The following is a 6,119-nucleotide window of genomic DNA, read 5'->3' as shown; positions in this document are numbered from 1 at the left end:
GTGTGTATATATATACATATGTGTGTGTGTGTGTGTATATATATATATATGTGTGTGTGTGTGTATATATATATATGTATTTGTGTGTGTATATATATATGTGTGTGTGTGTATATATATATATGTGTGTGTGTGTGTATATATATATATGTATTTGTGTGTGTATATATATATGTGTGTGTGTGTATATATATATATGTGTGTGTGTGTATATATATATATATATGTGTGTGTATATATATATATATGTGTGTGTGTGTGTATATATATATATATATATATATATATACAGTATTAGCTTTTTACTTGCCATTTGGTCTATGATTTTAAATAATCCAGACCAAAGCTGCTTGATCTTGTCACAACTCCAGAATATGTATAAAAGCGTTCCAGGAAGCGAACATCCTCTAAAACACTCTTGGGGGGGGGGGGGGGGGAGGGGTGTCCGCAAAAAATGTGTTCAATTGAACTGGTGTGTAGTACCATCTAGTAAATAATTTTACCGCTGTCTCTCTAATTGACAGTGACCTAGTACATTCACGCAAATTGGACCACATCAGACCCCAATCTTTTATGGAGATTTCTGTGTCCAAATCTGCTTCCCACTTTAGCATATATGGTAGTTTCCTATCTGGGGGTTGTGTATTAAATTCATTATACAGGGTGGAAATAAGTCCCCTTCCCTTGGGTGTTGTGAAACAAATATGTTCAAATACCGTAACTGGTGATCCAGTGGATCTCGAGTAATGCGACTCAAAAAATTATTTTATGAGTATGTAATTTGGTCTCTCTGTGTCCGGCATATTATAAGTGTTGAGTATATTTTCAAAAGGGAGAATTACATCTCCGTTATAGAAGTCTGAAAGTCGGATGATATTTCTCTCTGACTATTGTGTGAAATCATATGGAGAAATGAAAGCCTCCGTAAATCTAGGGTCCCCAAGGAAAGAGCAGGGCCGGATTAAGAGCATCATGGTCTTGGTGCTGAGGATTTTGAAGGGCCTTAAGGGCCGTGCCTTGGCATGCACCTAGAGGAGGAAGGGTGCAGCCATGCATGCCTAATTCAACATGGGATGCTGTCTCTGAAGCCCATAAACACATCCATGCATCGGCAACTGTCCCTCCTTGTCAGGCCTTCGCGCTGTGTGGGGAGGTTCTAAGGGTGCTGCCTGGGGAAGCGAGCATAGAAGCCAGACTTCTGTGTTTACAAGTGAAAGAAGAGCGGTCACAGTGAATATGGCCAACCCGGGGCCTATATAAAAGGTAGGGGCCTGGAGCTGCAGCTCCAATAGCCCCTACATTAATCTGGCCCTGGGAAAGAGGCTCCCGGAGGGGGGGCTAGAAGTCAGGACCCCTCCCTTTTTCACTTTATTCCATATTTTGGATAGAATCTGAGACTATGGTGTTGCGAGCTGCAAGTTGTCTAACCCAATTACCACTGGACCACAACAGGCTGGGAAGGTGAAAGGGGGCCACCGAAACGTTTTCAAAGTGCAGCCATAGAATAGAAGTACTCAAGATGTTCCATTGGGCCAACTGAGATAGTCTACATGAGGTGTAATAAAACCATATATGCGGAAGGCCCAATCCACCCAATTTGTGTGATTGATAAAGGATTGTTCTGTTATACCTGGGTCTCTTACCGCTCCATACAAATTTATTAATAATAGATAGAATTTTGGAAACATAACCTTTCGAGAGATTAATCGGGAGTGTTCTAAATAGATATAGGATTTTCGGAAGTATAGTCATTTTGATTGCAGTCATTTTTCCAAGAAAAGAGAGGGAGTATGAAGACCAGATTTGTAGGGTATTGCGAATTTTATTAACAAGGGGAGGGAATTTATATTGAAATACAGTGGCGGCCGGTGCGTTGGGGGCGCAGGGGTGCCGCCCCCCCTATCCATGCGTCCGGCCCCCTAATCATGCAGGGGCGCCGGACGCATGGATTCCAATGGGGCTTTTTTTTTTTTTTTTTGGCATCACCTGATTAGAGCCAGAGGCTCTAATAGGGCAATGCAAAGGGTGGACCCGGGGTGCAGAGCAGTGCGTCCCGAGCCCACCCATTGTGTGACAATAGTGAATGAAAATTCGCTATTGTCACACGGGTCCTCCTCCTCCTGTCCAATCAGGGAGCGCTTCCGATACGCGCTTCCTGATTGGCCGCAAGGCAAACCCCATGCCATTGGCCGAGGAGGAGGCGGGAGCGGGAGGACTCGTGGAGATGCCGGGGGATTGAAGACAGAGAAGCTGCCGCCGGGACACTGAAGAGAAGGCGCCGCCGCAGCTGCTCCAGGTAAGTGCACTGGTCTTGGGGGGGGGGGCACACTGTATTGAAGGGGGCATGTACACTGGTCACTGCATTGAAAGAGGGCATGTACGCTGGTCACTGCATTGAAGGGGGCATGTACGCTGGTCACTGCATTGAAGGGGGCATGTACGCTGGTCACTGCATTGAAAGGGGGCATGTACGCTGGTCACTGCATTGAAAGGGGGCATGTACGCTGGTCACTGCATTGAAAGAGGGCATGTACGCTGGTCACTGCATTGAAAGGGGGCATGTACGCTGGTCACTGCATTGAAAGGGGGCATGTATGCTGGTCACTGCATTGAAAGGGGGCATTTACGCTGGTCACTGCATTGAAAGGGGGCACACACGCTGGTCACTGCATTGAAAGGGGGCACACACGCTGGTCACTGCATTGAAAGGGGGCACATACGCTGGTCACTGCATTGAAAGGGGGCATGTACGCTGGTCACTGAATTGAAAGGGGGCATTTACGCTGGTCACTGCATTGAAAGGGGGCACGCACGCTGGTCACTGCATTGAAAGGGGGCACACACGCTGGTCACTGCATTGAAAGGGGGCATGTACGCTGGTCACTGCATTGAAAGGGGGCATTTACGCTGGTCACTGCATTGAAAGGGGGCACGCACGCTGGTCACTGCATTGAAAGGGGGCACCCACGCTGGTCACTGCATTGAAAGGGGGCACGCACGCTGGTCACTGCATTGAAAGGGGGCACGCACGCTGGTCACTGCATTGAAAGGGGGCACGTACGCTGGTCACTGCATTGAAAGGGGGCACGTACGCTGGTCACTGCATTGAAAGGGGGCACGCACGCTGGTCACTGCATTGAAAGGGGGCATTTACGCTGGTCACTGCATTGAAAGGGGGCACGCACGCTGGTCACTGCATTGAAAGGGGGCACGCACGCTGGTCACTGCATTGAAAGGGGGCATGTACGCTGGTCACTGAATTGAAAGGGGGCATTTACGCTGGTCACTGCATTGAAAGGGGGCACGCACGCTGGTCACTGCATTGAAAGGGGGCACACACGCTGGTCACTGCATTGAAAGGGGGCATGTAAGCTGGTCACTGCATTGAAAGGGGGCATGTAAGCTGGTCACTGCATTGAAAGGGGGCACGCACGCTGGTCACTGCATTGAAAGGGGGCACGCACGCTGGTCACTGCATTGAAAGGGGGCACGCACGCTGGTCTCTGCATTGAAAGGGGGCATGTAAGCTGGTCACTGCATTGAAAGGGGGCATGTAAGCTGGTCACTGCATTGAAAGGGGGCACGCACGCTGGTCACTGCATTGAAAGGGGGCACGCACGCTGGTCACTGCATTGAAAGGGGGCATGTAGGCTGGTCTCTGCATTGAAAGGGGGCATGTAGGCTGGTCACTGCAATGCCTATTACATTTTTCTGTTTGCGCCCCCCCCCCCCCCCCCCAAAAAAAAATTTTGAGCACCAGCTGCCACTGCTGAAATAACGAGTCATATGTTTTGGTCAGTTGGATCCCTAGGTAAGTGATTGAATCCATTGACCATGTACAGGGAAATTGACTTTTCAGGGATTGTATCTCAGCAAGGGTAAAGTTGATCGGAAGGGCCATAGACTTGGAAATATTAATATGAAGTCCTGAGATGTCGTCAAATAGATCTAAAAGTTGTAGTAGGTTTGGAATCGATGTGGAAGGTTCAGAAATGAATAATAATGTATCATCTGCATATAGGTTAAGTTTAAATGTCGCATCTCCTTTATTATATCCTAGAATGTTAGGGTGTTGTAGGATCGCGATGGAAAGTTATTGCCAAAGCCAATAAAAGAGGGGAAAGGGGACATCCTTGCCTTGTTCCTCTACCCAGGGGGAAAAAATCTGAGTTGCAGCCAGGGATCCTAATTCTAGTCCTAGGATTATGATACAACGCCCCGAATCCACTGAGAAATTCTCCCTCAAAGCCAAATCTGGATAACACCAGTTGTAGGAATTGCCACGAAACACTGTCGAAGGCCTTGTGTATATCTAAGCCTAAAAGTAGTAATTTTTTACTGAATTTGTTTGCATCTTGGATAATGTTGCCGGCCAATCTAATATTATCTGTGATTTGTCGATTAGGTATAAAGCCGGATTGATTAGGGGAAATTAACCACTTGCTGACCAGTCACGTTGACTGTACTGCGGCAAAGTGGTTAGTTATCGTCCAGCGACATAGACCTACATCGCTGGACTTCGTGGGCACCGCGCACGCGCCACCGTAGCCTCGCTCCCGCTGTATTCAGTCACAGCGGGACTCGGGCCAGGGGAGGAGAGGCGGTGATCACCGCTGCTCTTCCCCGATCATCGGGGATCGAGTGTGGAGATCCACCCGCTTGTGTAAACAAAGTGGGCGGATCTCCTAAGTGACAGACAGGGTCAGATTGCAGGGTTCAGCATAGCTCAACCTGCGATCTCTGTCTGTGTCACTCAGTCCCCTCCCCCCACACACGTCAGTAAGCACCAGGCATACATTAACCCCTTGATCACCAATAAAAATTAACCCCTTCCCTGCCGGTGTCATTTTTACTGTAACAGTGCATATTTATAGCACTGATTACTGTAGTAATGTCACTGGTACCCCCAAAAGTGTCAAAAATGTCAGTTAAGGGTCCGATCTGTCCGCCGTAATGTCGCAGTCCCGCAAAAAAAAAATCGCAGATCGCCGCCATTACTCGTTAAAAAAAAAACACCAAAAATGACAAAAATCTTTCCCTTAGTTAGTAAACGCAATAACTTTTGCGCAAACCAATCAAAATGCGCTTTTTGCGATTTTTTTTACCAAACATATGTAGCAGAAAACAAATTGGCCAAAAATGTTAAAAAATTTTGATTTTTACATTATTTTTGGGGAATTTCATATAAAAAAATGTGAAAAATATTTTTATTTTTTCAAAATTGTCGCTCTTTTTTTGTTTATAGCGCAAAAAGTAAAAATCGCACAGGTGAAAAAATACCACTAAGAGAAAGCTGTGTTTATGGGAAAAAAAGGACGTCAAATTTGTTTAGGTACAGCGTCGCACGACCGCGCAATTGTCCGTTAAAGTCACGCAATGCCGAATCGCAAAATAGGCCCTGGTCAGGAAAGGGGTAAAATCTTCCGGTCTTAAAGCGATTAAAAATACGCTCATTGAGAATTTTTTTGTCAAAGACATGGAGCTAAATACATTTTGGCCTAAATATATGACAAAAATTGAATATATTGGATATTTTTTAACTGTCAAAGTAGAAAAATATTGTTATTTTTTCAACATTTTCGCATTTTTTTATTAATATTGCAAAAAGTAAAAATCGCACAGGTGATCAAATACCACCAAAAGAAAGCTCTGTTTGTGGGAAAAAAAGGATGTAAATTTCATTTGGGTACGGCGTTGCATGACCGTGCAATTGTCAGTTAAAGTCGCACAGTGCCGAATCACAAAAAGTGGCCCGGACGTAAGACAGCGAAATCCTCCGGGGGTAAAGTGGTTAAAAGAAAAAAAAATGGAAGATAAATGAATGGCGGTACTGTCAGCTAAAACATTTTGTATCCACCCTGCCGAAACCGCTAAGATCGGAGGACGATTTGCTCCCTTTTGAGTAAGGCCCCGTTCACATAGGGGTGACGCTACTTCGCACCGCGACCTCCGAGGTCGCGGTGCGAGCAGCGCGCCGCGACCTCGGAGCGGCCGCCACGGACTTCATAACATTGAAGTCTATGGCGGTGGCCTCCTGGTTGCCCCAAAGAAGCTCCGGACCCTTTTTCTAAGTCGGAGCGACTTGTGTCGCTCCTATTAGAACGGGTCCGCAGCTTCCC

Source organism: Pelophylax lessonae, assembly GCF_965119305.1.
Source record: "Pelophylax lessonae genome assembly, chromosome: 5".
Taxonomy (NCBI): Eukaryota; Metazoa; Chordata; class Amphibia; order Anura; family Ranidae; genus Pelophylax; species Pelophylax lessonae.
The sequence above is the reverse complement of the archived record's forward strand: the minus strand, read 5'-3'. Positions refer to the sequence as shown.